We start from the raw sequence: 11,540 nt of genomic DNA, 5'->3' as shown, positions 1-11,540 counted from the left end.
AAAAATGGGCAGAAGGGCTTTCCTGGTGGTGCAGTGGTTAAGAATCCACCTGCCAGTGCAGGGGACACGATTTTGATCCCTGGCCAGGGAAGATCCCACATGCTGCAGAGCAACTAAGCCTGTGTGCCACAACTACTGAACCTGCGCTCTAGAGCCCGTGCTATGCAACAAGAGAAGCCACGACAGTGATAAGCCCGTGCACCGCAACAAAGAGTAGCCCTTGCTTGCCTCAACTAGAGAAAGCCCATGCACAGCAACGAAGACCCAACACGGCCAAAAAAACCCCAAACAAAATTAATAAATTTATTTTTTTAAAAAAGGCAGAAAACTGAACAGACATTTTTCCAAAGAAGACATACAGATGGCCATCAGGCACTTAAAAAGATACTGAACATCACTAATCAGAGAAATGCAAGTTAAAACCACAATGAGATGTCACCTCACACCTGTCAGAATGACTATCATCAAAAAGAGCACAAATAACAAATGATGTGGAAAAAAGGGAACCCTTGTACACTGTAGGTGAGAATGTAAGTTGCTGCAGCCGTTGTGGAAAACAGTAAGGAGGTTCATCAAAAAACTAAAAATAGAACTACCATACGACCCAGCAATTCCACCCCTGGGTATATATTCGAAGAAACAAAAACACTAATTCAAAAACATACATGCACCCCAATGTTCATAGCAGCATCATTTACAATAGCCAAGGTATGGAAACAACCTAAGTGTCCATGAACAGATGCATGGAGAAAGATGTGGTATAAATAACACATACATATATACACACACACGATAGAATACTACTCAACCATAAAAAAGAACAAAATCTTGCCATTTGCAACAACATGCATTAACCTGGAGGGCATTATGCTTAGTGAAATAGGTCAGACAGAGAAAGGCAAATACATTATGTTATCACTTACATGTGGAATCTAAAAAATAAAAGGAATGAATATAACAAAGCAGAAACAGACTCACAGATACAGAGAACAAACTAGTGGTTGCCAGTGGGGAGAGAGAAGCGGGGATGGGCAAGACAGGGGTAGGGGATTAAGAAGCACAAACTACTATGCATAAAATAAGCTATAAGAATACACTGTACAGCACAGGGAATATAGCCAATACTTTATAATAACTTTAAATGGAGTGTAATCTATAAAAATGTTGAATCACTATGTTGTACACCTGAAACTAATATTGTAAATGAACTATACCTTAGTTTAAATAAGTTGCCGTGAAAGTTCATTGTTTTTATTTGATAACACTATTAAATGTTTTAATATAACAAGCCAGCTTCATTATCACAATGCTCAGCTTTTATTTAATGGTTCGAGGCAACTGTAGTCTAAAATAATGTTTTTATTCTAAATATACTAATGTCACTGAAATTTAAAAAATACAAACAAAAAAATAATTTAAATTTGATCCCTTAAAATAAGTTATTGTGGTGAATCTGTCCAGAATTTTCTATGAATAGGTTTCTTATACAATTGTCAACAGTGTAAACAATTTTAAACTGTACTTTTTACATTTACCATTATATAGTAATAACTTTCCCATTCATTAAAACCTATTTTTTAATTTAATTTTAGTAGATCATGGAATGGATGTCCCACTGTTTACTTAATGATTCTCTTAGTTTGGTTAATTATATTGTTTCAATTTACTCTTGTATACATGAAAAAAATCTGTCATCACTCTATCTAGTTATGGTTATAATGTGCATGTTTCAGGTTTTGCTGTTAGAATAAACGTCAATAAAATTACTGGGTCAAAATGGTTTAATAGTTTGTACTACCAGCAACCACACAATGATACCAACTATAGATCAAAATCCTTCTAAATTTGGCTTGTAGAGACTAAACTCATAAGCAAAGATTATATCTTCAGTTTTATGATCCATATATCAATTTCAAATATTTGTCTTCATTTCAGTGCAAAGAATAAAGATGATTGTGTTATCCTACAAAAAAAACTGGTATTCATTTGCTATTATTGCTTTCTTATGAATATGGGAGATTTTGATATTTTACCCACTAAATCACTTTCATTGTTTCTAGAAAATTTTATACTTTCTAAATCTTGGAAGCTTTTCAAAGGGACCAGAGCTAATCCTGTAGCAGAGACCAAACATTTGTGCTCCTCCTTCGACATTGTGGAAGTGACATGGGGAAGCAGTTGCCATGTACTACATTTCAGTCCTGTCTTCATCCAGGTATGGCTGTGGATGAGTTCCTGCCAGGAGAATGTGAGCAGAGTGGATTATGCCCTTTGGGCCTCTTTAGCTTTATAAGAGGCAGATATGCCTTCCCTTGGCCCCTTTCTCCATCTTCCATGAGAAATCTGAGTAGCTGCAGTTGTGCACTCACCCCACACCTCTCTGCTTAGTGCTCCTTCATCCTGGGGGCAAGACCCTGGGCAGACCCACTAATTCTTTCCCTCCTCTCTCCTGGGGCTTGACAACGATACTCTCACATCAGTCCTTGAGTGCCACCCAGAGTGTTCCTGTAATGAGGGAAACGTGGGAGGAGGTTTATTTCCCTCTTGTGGCAAATGGTCCTTCCTTTGCCTTTGTGGGGCAGAACTGCGACACCGAGGACTGTCAAAATTCAGATGGGAAGATGGGCCCCATCACCCTACTCTCAGATCCCCTGATGTAAGAGAGAGTCTACCTGCAGTATTCAGCCCACGGAGGATGGGCAGCTGGCAGTGGAATCCACGTTCCATCTTTCTTGAATCCGCTCTTCTTCCTTTCAGCCCGAAGGCTTTTCTTGAAGGGACAGGAAAAAAGCTGCTTTGGCCACCTCATATCCATTTCCAAATCTTCACTTTCTCATTCCTAAAACTTTCCTATTTGAGCTTAGAACATTTTCTTGTCTTTTAAAATTTATTTGGGGGGGTGGTTTCTTTCTTAGTCTATTTCTAAAACTTCTTGTGTATTGATGGCCCAGCATTTTAGACTGAGTGGGAGATAGTCACAGGGGTGGGTAATTGATATTTCCAATCAGTATTCTACTTCACTTTTTATTCAAGAAAATAGCACTAGACTGTACCTCTGTTCTTTTTTTTTTTTTTTTTTTTTTTTTTTTTGCCGGTCACGGGCCTCTCACTATTGGGGCCTCTCCCGCTGAGGAACACAGGCTTCAGACGCGCAGGCCCAGCGGCCATGGCTCACAGGCCCAGCCGCTCCATGGCATGTGGGATCCTCCCGGACCGGGGCACGAACCCGTGTCCCCTGCATCGGCAGGCGGACGCTCAACCACTGTGCCACCAGGGAAGCCCAGTACCTCTGTTCTTAATGTGTCATATCTTTCCTAAAATGTCAAAAATTCCTTGTCATTAACACATATACATCTCTATTTTCATGTAATATCTTTATTGAAATTGGTTATCTGAGTGAAGTCTACTTCACTGAAAATAATCTACATGTTTTTATTGTTGGATATTTAGGTTATTTCCAGTATTCCTTTATGATAAATACCCTTGGATGTGCATGTAATAAACCTTTGCGCATTTGCACAGTCCCTGAAAGTGGAATTGCTAGAGAAAAGAGTATGTACATATGAAGGCTTCCTAACACATATGGTCAAAATGGCCACAAAGGCTCAACAAATTTGCACTTGAACCTGCAATCTGGAGAGTATCCATTTCCCTCCACTCCCACTAACATTGGGTATTATCATGAATAACTCCTGAATAACAGGATGATATTAGGTATAAATTGCTTGAAAAGGCAAATCTTGATGCCAGGATAACATTTAATAGTGTTCTACCAGGAGTGTGATTCCCACGTGTACAGGGGATTGGTTTCCATCAACTCCAAAGAGGAAGTTAATCCTTCCAATAAAAGTGTTTTAAAATCCCTCCCATCAGCAGTTGGTCAAGATGGCAGAGTAGAAAGACCCTGAGCTCACCTCCTCTCGCAGGCTCACCAAAATTGCCACTGTTTGCACAGCAGCTACTGATGAGAAAGACCAGACTACCAGAAAAGATCTTCTACAAAGATATAAAGAAGGAACCGCAATGAGATGGGTAGAAGGGGCTGAGTCACCATATAGTCAAGACCCATACCCCTGGCTGGGTGATCCATAAACAGGAGGATAATTACAATCGCAGAGGTTCTCCCCAAGAACCGAGGAGTCTGAGCCCCACATCAAGCTCCCCAGTCTGGGGGTCTGGCACCAGGAAGAGGAGCCCCCAGAACATTTGGCTTTGAAGGCCAGCAGGGCTTAATCTTGGGAGATCTAGAGAGCTGTGGGAAATAGACTCCACTCTTATAGGGCACACACAAAATCTCACATGATCTAGCACCCAGGACAGAAGCAGTAATTTGATAAGAGCCTGGGTCAGACCTACCTGCTGACCTTGAAGATTCTTCCAGAAAGGCAGGAGCAATTGGAGCTTACTCTGGGGACACAGACACTGGTGGCAGCCATTTGGGGAGCTAGTTCTACCACGTGGATACTGGTGCTGCCATATTGTTTGTTTGTTTGTTTGTTTTTTTTGTGGTACGCGGGCCTCTCACTGTTGTGGCCTCTCCTGTTGCGGAGCACAGGCTCCAGACGCGCAGGCCCAGCGGCCGTGGCTCACGGGCCCAGCCGCTCTGCGGCATGTGGGATCTTTTCGGACCGGGGCACAAACCCGTGTCCCCTGCCTCGGCAGGCGGACTCTCAACCACTGTGCCACCAGGGAAGCCATGGGGCTGCCATTTTGGAGTCCTCTTATAAGCCTTGGGACCCACCCCGGTCCCTGCCCACCAGCCTGTAGACACCAGTACTGGAATGCCTCAGACCAAGCAACTAACTGGGTGGAACATGGCCTTACCCACCAGAGGCAAGTTGTCTTAAGACCCCCTAAGCCCTCAGGCATGCCTGGATATAGCCCTGTCCACCAGAAGGCCCAGGACCTGGTCTCACAAACCAGTGTACAGGCACTAGACCTGGGACCACCAGGGTCCTGCAGCCAGAGATGCTAGGACCCAGCTCTACCAACCCATGGGCAGGCACCAGCCCCAGAACCCCCTGGGCCCTGACTCTGCCCACCAGCAAGCCAGCTCTAGCCTTGGGACCAGCCTCAACCCCAGTGAACACTCACCAGCCCCAGGACACCCTGGGTCCTGGTCCTACCCACCCTCAGATGGATATCAGCCCCAGGACAAATGCAACCCTGCAGCTACCCTGTCAGGACCCAGCCCACCCACAGCAGGTCAACACCAGCTCTGAGACACCATGGGCCCTTCGACCACAAGCAGTTTGACACCAGCTCTGGGACTCATGGGACCTGCAGCCAGAGACCCCTCCCTAGGACCTGGCTCTGCCTGTGAGTGGGCTGGGACTAGCCCCAAGATCTGGCTTCACCCCCAGGGGTTGGACACCAGCCCCAGGACCATTGCAATCCTGCATCCTGCATTGTCAGGACCCAGAAAACATGCCCACCCCAGGCCTGCCCTACCCACCAGCAGGCAAATACCAGCTCTGAGATACCTTGGACTCCTCAGCCAATGACCCTGGAATACAGTCCCACTCATCAGCACCAGCTTTGGGACACACCAAAACCAGGAACCAGCCACACCCACCACTAGGCTGACACTAGATCGGAGAACCCTGGCCATGCAATGACCCACCCCAGAACCCAGCTCTGCCCACTAGAGAACCAGAACTAGTCCCAGGACCCATCAGTCTGCAGCCAACTGCCTTGTGACCTAGGCCTGCCAACCAGTAATTGGCAGCCTTGGCACAAGGCAGGGCCTGGCAACCAACTGAACTGGGGGCCAGCCATGCCTTTCAGATGGTGCACCGTAGTCTGCCCACCACAACAGAAGGACCCATGCAACCCACAGAGGGGGCCCCTGTAAAGCATACAGCTCTGGTGACCAGAGGGGAGTGCACTACTGGGACACACAGGATATCTCCTACAAAAGGCCACTTCTCTAAGGTTGGGGAACATAACCAACCTACCAGATATAGAAATAAAAGCAGTAAATGAGGCAAATTTAGGTGACAGAGGAACATGTTCCAAACGAAGGAACAAGATAAAACCCCAGAAGAACTAAGTGAAGTGGAGATAGGCAATCTACCCAATACAGAGTTCAAGGTAATGATTGTAAAGATGATCAAAGAATTCAGGAGCAGAATGGATGTACAGAGTGAGAAGTTGAAGTTTTCAACAGAGAGTTAGAAATATAAAGAAGAACCAAACAGAGATGAAGAATACAATACATGAAATGAAAAATACACTAGAAGGAATCAATATATACACAGTGGAATACTACTGTAAAAAAAAAAAAAAAAAGAATGAAAGAATGCCATTTGCAGCAACATGGATGAACCTGGAGATTATCATACTAAGTGAAGTAAATCAGACAGAAAGACAAACATTATATGATACCGCTTATATGCTGAATCTAAAAAAATGATACAAATGAACTTATTTACAAAACAGAAATTCAGAGGCAGAAAACAAACTTATGGTTACCAAAGGGGAAAAGGGTGGGGGAAGGGATAAATTAGGAGTTTGGGGTTAGCAGATGCAAACTACTATATATAGAATGGATAAACAACAAGGTCCTACTGTATAGTACAGGGAATTACAACTATATTCAATGCGTTTTAATGAACTACGATGGAAAAGAATGTGAAAAAGAATACATATATATGTATAACTGAATCACTTTGGTGTACACCTAAAATTAACATAACATTGTAAATCAACTATACTTCAATTTAAAAAATAAAAGAGCACAAGGAACATTCTCCAGGATAGGTCACATAGGAGGCAACAAAACAAGTCTCAGTAAATTTAAGAAAACTGAAATCATATCAAGTATCTTTTCCAGCCACAATGCCATGAGACTAGAAATCAAGTATAAGGAAAAAACATGCAAAAAACCACAAACATGTGAAGGCTAAAGAATATGTTACTAAACAACCAATGGATCACTGAAGAAATTAAAGAGGAAATTTAAAAAGTAACTAGAGACAAATGAAAACAAAAACATGGCCATCCAAAATCTACGGGAGGCAGCAAAAGCAGTTCTAAGAGGGAAGTTTATAACGATACAAAGCTAACTCAGAAACCAAAAAAAGAATCTCAAATAAACAATCTAGCCTTATACCTAAAGAAACTAGAGAAAGAACAAATAAAACCCAAAGTTTGTAGAAGGAAAGAAATCATAAAGATCAGAACAAACATAAATGAAATAGAGACTAAAAAAAAAATAGAAAAGATGAAACTAAGAGGTAGTTCTTTGAAAAGATAAAACAGAAGTGATAAACCTTTAGCTAGACTAATCAAGAAAAAAAAGAAGGCCCACATCAATAAAATTAGAAATGAAAAAGGAAGATTTACAACTGACACCAAAGAAATACAAAGTTTCAATATCTGCAAATCAATATGATATACCACATTAACAATTAAGTAATAAAAATCATATGATGATCTCAATAGATGAAGAAAATTTTTTGACAAAATTCAGTATCATTTTATGATAAAAACTCTCCACAAAGTGGGTATAATAAAGGCCATAATAAAGGCCATATATGATAAACCCACAGCTAACATCATACAGTAAGTCCCCTACATATAAACCTTCAGGTTGCAAACTTTCAAAGATGCAAACCTGTGTTCACATGTCCAATCACGTAAGTTAGTTCACATCTGGTGTACATTGTCACGTGAGTGCATCCTCTACAAGTGGTTATGCTTTTGTGTACCTTACTGTACAGTACTGTATAGAGTACAGTATCTTTATTTCAAGCTCAGGATGTCCAGAAGCAAGCATAAAAGCAGTGGTGATGTAGCTAGTACTGCTACTGGCCCCTGTATGCCCGCTGTTGTACTGTACTACCGTACTTTTCAAGGTAATGTAATGTAAGATTAAAAATGTTTTCTTTATATTTTGTGTTCTTTTTTTATGTATTATTTGTGTGAAAAGTAATATTTTAAACCTATTACAGTACAGTACTATATAGCCAATTGTGTTAGTTGGGTACCTAGGCTAACTTTGTTGACTTACGAACACGCTCTTGGAATGGAACTCATTCGTATGTAGGGGATTTACTGTACTCAGTAGTATGATGAGGAAGGAGGAAGTAAAACTCTCAGTGTTTGTAGATGACATGATACTGTACATAGAAAACCCTAAAGATGACACTAAAAAACTAGAGCTCACCAATGATTTCTGTGAAGTTGCAGGATACAAAGTTAATATACAGAAATCTGTTGCATTTCTATACCCTAACAATGAATTATCAGAAAGAGAAATTAAGGAAACAATCCCATTTACAATTGCATCAAAAATAATAAAATACCTAGGAATAAATCTAACTAAGGAGGTCAAACCTCTGTACTTGGACAACTATAAGACACTGATGAAAGAAATTGAAGATGACACAAACAGATGGAAAGACATACCATGTTCATGAATTGAAGAACTAATATTGTTAAAGTGACCATACTACCCAGAGCAATGTACAGATTCAATGCAATTCCTATCAGTATACCAATGGCATTTTTCACAGAACTAAAAAAAGTAATTTTAAAATTTGTATGGAAACACAAGAGACCCCAAATAGCCAAAACAACCTTGAGAAAGAAGAACAGAGCTGGAGGAATCACACTCCCCGACTTCAGACTATATAATATTTTTTACAGTAAAAAACTGTATGGTACTGGCACAAAAACAGACACATTGGTCAATGGACAGAATGGAGAGCCCAGAACTAAATCCACACACTTATGGCCAATTAATCTATGATAAAGTAGGCAATAATATACAATGGGGAGAAAGTCTCTTCAGCAGTGCTGGGAAAACTGAATAGCTACATGTAAGCAAATGAAATTAGAACATTTTTTCACACCATATACAAAAATAAACTCAAAATGGATTAAAGACCTAAATGTAAAACCAGAAACCATAAAACTCCTAGAAGAAAACACAGGCAGAACACTTTGTGACACAAATTGTAGTAATATTTTTTTTAAATCTGTCTCCTAAGACAAAGGAAATAAAAGCAAAAACAAACAAATGGGACCTAATTAAACTTTTAAAAATTTGATTTGCACAGCAAAGGAAACCATCAAGAAAAAGAAAAGACAACCTACTGAATGCGAGAAAATATCTGCAAATGATATGACTGATAAGGGGTTAATATTCAAAATATATAAACAACCTATATAACTCAATATCAAAAAAACAAACAACTCAGTCAAAGAAAGGGGCAGAAGACCTGAATGGACATTTATCCAAAGAAGGCATACAGATGGCCATGAGGCACATGAAAAGATGCTCAACATCCCTAATCAGAGAAATGCAAATCAAAACTACAGTGAGATATCACCTCACACCTGTCAGAATGGCTATTGTCAAAAAGAACAAATGTTGGTGAGGGTGTGGAGAAAAGGGAACCCTTATACACAGTTGGTGGGAATGTAAATTGGTTCAGCCACTGTAGAAATGGTATGGAGGTTCCTCAAAAAACTAAAAATAGAACTACCATATGATCCTGCAATTCCACCCCTGGATATACAGTATATCTGAAAAAAATGAAAACATTAATTGAAAAGATACATGCACCCCAACATTCATAGCAGCATTGTTTACAATAGCCAATACAATGGGGAGAAAGTCTCTTCAGCAGTGCTGGGAAAACTGAATAGCTACATGTAAGCAAATGAAATTAGAACATTTTTTCACACCATATACAAAAATAAACTCAAAATGGATTAAAGACCTAAATGTAAAACCAGAAACCATAAAACTCCTAGAAGAAAACACAGGCAGAACACTTTGTGACACAAATTGTAGTAATATTTTTTTTAAATCTGTCTCCTAAGACAAAGGAAATAAAAGCAAAAACAAACAAATGGGACCTAATTAAACTTTTAAAAATTTGATTTGCACAGCAAAGGAAACCATCAAGAAAAAGAAAAGACAACCTACTGAATGCGAGAAAATATCTGCAAATGATATGACTGATAAGGGGTTAATATTCAAAATATATAAACAACCTATATAACTCAATATCAAAAAAACAAACAACTCAGTCAAAGAAAGGGGCAGAAGACCTGAATGGACATTTATCCAAAGAAGGCATACAGATGGCCATGAGGCACATGAAAAGATGCTCAACATCCCTAATCAGAGAAATGCAAATCAAAACTACAGTGAGATATCACCTCACACCTGTCAGAATGGCTATTGTCAAAAAGAACAAATGTTGGTGAGGGTGTGGAGAAAAGGGAACCCTTATACACAGTTGGTGGGAATGTAAATTGGTTCAGCCACTGTAGAAATGGTATGGAGGTTCCTCAAAAAACTAAAAATAGAACTACCATATGATCCTGCAATTCCACCCCTGGATATACAGTATATCTGAAAAAAATGAAAACATTAATTGAAAAGATACATGCACCCCAACATTCATAGCAGCATTGTTTACAATAGCCAAGATATGGAAGAAACCTAAGTGTCCATCAACAGATGAATGGAGAAAGATGTGGTAATATATTATATACTTATATATACACACATATATATGTATATATACACATACATACAATGGAATACTACTCAGCCATAGAAAAGAATGAAATTTTACTATTTGCAGCAACATGGATGGACCTGGAGGGCATTATGCTAAGTGAAATGAGTCAGACAGAGTAAGACAAATACTGTATGTTATCACTTGTATGTGGAATCTAAAAAGTAAAGCAGGGAGTTCCCTGGTGGTCCAGTGGTTAGGACTCGGTGTTTTCACTGCTGTGGCCTGGGTTCAATCCCTGGTTGGGGAGCTAAGATACCACAAGCTGTGTGGCGTGGCAAAAAAAAAAAAAAAAAAAAAAAAAAAAAAAAAAAAAGAAAAAGAAAGAAAAAGGATAAAAAGTAAAACAAATGAGTGAATATAACAAAGCAGAAACAGACTCACAGATACAGAGAACAAACTAGTGGCTGCCAGTGCAGGGAGGGAAAGGGTAGGGGTAAGATAGGGGGAGGGGAGTAAGAGGTAGAAACTACTTTGTATAAAATAAATAAGCTACAAGGATATATTGTACAACACGGGGATTACAGTCAGTATTTTATAACTTTAAATGGAGTATAATCTAAAAACATTGAATCACCACATTGTACATCTGAAATGAATAAATTGTGAATCAACTATGCCTCAATAAAAGCAAAATAAAATCCCTCCCATCAATAGAGCACCCAGAGCGCCCTGTCAGATGAGAATCCTACAATACAATACTCGAACAAAAGTCAGTTATTGTCAGCTAATGCAGGATTAGAACTCATCCTGGCTGCTGTCATCTCCTCCATTGCAATGGCTTGGTCTTATGGTTAGATTTCTCAAACTTCCTATTTCCAATTGTGCTCTCCTGGGGAAAATTATACCTCTCTACAGGTGAATTTATGCCAGAACCCTTCTTCACGGGTTTCTAGAACCTCATTCCATATTTATCCTCGGAGCCTTGGCAAGATAGTTATCAATTTGGGGGAGATCTTACATAACCATGTTGCACATAGTAGATGTTAAATGTTTCCT

The sequence above is a fragment of the Neophocaena asiaeorientalis genome, unplaced genomic scaffold (assembly GCF_003031525.2).
Source record: "Neophocaena asiaeorientalis asiaeorientalis breed wild unplaced genomic scaffold, Neophocaena_asiaeorientalis_V1.1 scaffold134, whole genome shotgun sequence".
Lineage (NCBI taxonomy): Eukaryota > Metazoa > Chordata > Mammalia > Artiodactyla > Phocoenidae > Neophocaena > Neophocaena asiaeorientalis.
This window is presented reverse-complemented; position numbering follows the sequence as displayed.